The following is a 2,196-nucleotide window of genomic DNA, read 5'->3' as shown; positions in this document are numbered from 1 at the left end:
CCAATGGCCTCCACAGTCACCAGATCTCAGTCCAATAGAGCACCTTTGGGATGTGCTGGAACGGGAGATTCTCATCATGGATCAACTGTGTGATGTCATCATGTCAATATGGACCAACATCTCTGAGGAATGTTTCCAGCACCTTGTTGAATCTGTGACACCAAGAATTAAAACCTAGTATTTTGTATTGTCATCATATAATTTCACGCGTCCAACCCATCAGTAAGCCCACACACTGATGACATGTCTCTCTGTGTCTCATCAGAACAACAAACCATTGATATACAATGACAAACAAAAACAGATAACAACAACAGTTACGGTACCAACACATTCTCACTCCGACCTCGTCACATATTGACGTGTGGTCACAGACTTTCCACGTCCACATACATCGTGCAAGGTACCCTGGGTGTGTTGGTTGTTGACGTTCTGGGACGCCGTGTCAAGTTCTCTTCTTTCAAAATACACTTCTGTTCTCACAGGAAATTAAACGTTTACATACAGTCTCTTTCAAAATAAACACACTACATTGGTACAACACCGCAAATGACGTTCTTTTTCCGTCAACAACAAACACGTGGTTAGGTTTAGGGAAGAAAACAGGGTTTGGCTTTATAATCTTATGGGATGCAAACGCCACTCTGTCGGATGAAAGTCAGTGTTTGTTGAACCCATCCACCACCCGTCCTGCCTGCCTCGGTTGGACTTTCGGTGGTTTAACTTTTGTCCTTGTCCCGCCGTGTTTCCCCCTGACGCTGCCGGGCAGTGTTGAACTGTAACAGCAGCCGGCCATGTATTGTACCGACGTTAAAGGACGCCTTTTTTCATTGGTTTCTGACACTGCAAGTCACTGCCCGAGCACTGGACTTCAGTGACTTCAGAGTAAGACTGGGCTCTGACCGCTAAATATCAACAAAACTTTTGGATAAATATGAAGTTTATAAACTTAAGTAAGTGTTTCGAGGTGAAAGCAAATCATGTTGGTTTTACTAAACTTATTGAGTTTGTCAGATTATAAAGGACTCATAGGATTTACTCTCAAAGGCCAGAGTTGGAACTACTCGAGAAGATGAATGCAAATTGTTACCTTTATGTTTATAAGTAAAAAAAAATTTTAGCTAAAGCTCGTTCCTGCACTTTCCCATGAATAGTGGGGTATTTTATTATTTTTGGGGTTATGTATGCCAAAGTAGTTTGAAGTATTTTTTCTGCATAGCTTTAATGAACCAAACTATATCTCTCCCTCAGGTCGCTTTGCTGTCGTTCAACTTCGTCCAGTGTGAAGTAACTGGTAGCTTAGCTTCCACAACACTGGTTGTGAGGTTAACTTCGGCAATAATATAACAGTTGTTAGTCTCACAGTTTATTTATAAAGAAAGAAAAAATCAAGAACAGAATCAAGCCAAAGAACTCACCTCACACGCCTGCAGCTTCACCAACAGCACAGTGTCTCTATCTTTGGCTCTGCTGGTTCATTTTTAAACACTGAAAAACCTCAAAGTCTTGTCGCAACTTTCCTTTTCATTCTCCATGTGGAGAGTAAAAGAATGGGAGGAAGCAGGACATGAGGTCAAAGGAAAGGGCCGAGCTGGAGGAAGAGGAAATAACAGAGGATCCATGCTTGAACAGTAAAAACAAATTCAAATATTTCGTCATAATTTATGAAGCTTGCTGACTCCGTCGAACGACTCCTGTTTCTACAGCTGATAATAAGTGTTTAAGTCGTTTTCCACACGCCATTTTAGAAATGGAGTCACTGCTAGGTTATGGGATGTCATAGTTACTGGTATGAGTTATTTTTGCACGTATTTTTTAAATTGTGAACAATTGCACATTCTGCAGTCAATATTTTGAACATTCCATCCTCTTTGTTTTAAATTTTGCACAGCTCTTTTGATTTTAAAGGTCCAGTGTGTACGATTTAGGGAGCCTGGTCTCACTCCGAAGTCATTGAAATCTGGCGCTTGGGCAGTGACTTGCAGCGCCAGAAACCGAGGAAAACAGGCGTCCTTTGACGTCGCCATGATACACAGCCGTTATAGTTTAATGGCATCCGGCAGCATCAGGGGGAAACACTGCGAGACAAGGAGGAAAGTTAAGGAGGCCAAAGTCTGGGCGGCAACATAAAGTTTACATATATTCTTAATTGTACATTTCTTTTTTATTTCTGTGATTCCTGACTGTTGCAATACT

At 41.5% G+C, this 2,196-nt stretch overlaps 1 protein-coding gene across 1 annotated transcript in view; it reads right to left on the bottom strand.

Annotated features, from left to right (window-relative positions):
- LOC126389870 (galectin-related protein-like) overlaps positions 1-1,558 on the bottom strand; it is a 12,132-nt gene extending 10,574 nt beyond the window's left edge. The window contains exon 1 of the mRNA XM_050043824.1: positions 1,419-1,558. The gene's annotated coding sequence lies outside the window, so the exon portion shown is untranslated. The remainder of the gene's footprint in view (positions 1-1,418) is intronic.
- Positions 1,559-2,196: the final 638 nt, after the last annotated feature.

Source organism: Epinephelus moara, chromosome 5 (genome assembly GCF_006386435.1).
Source record: "Epinephelus moara isolate mb chromosome 5, YSFRI_EMoa_1.0, whole genome shotgun sequence".
Taxonomy (NCBI): domain Eukaryota; kingdom Metazoa; phylum Chordata; class Actinopteri; order Perciformes; family Serranidae; genus Epinephelus; species Epinephelus moara.
Note: the sequence above shows the minus strand (reverse complement) of the source record. Positions and strands in the feature narration are given on the sequence as shown.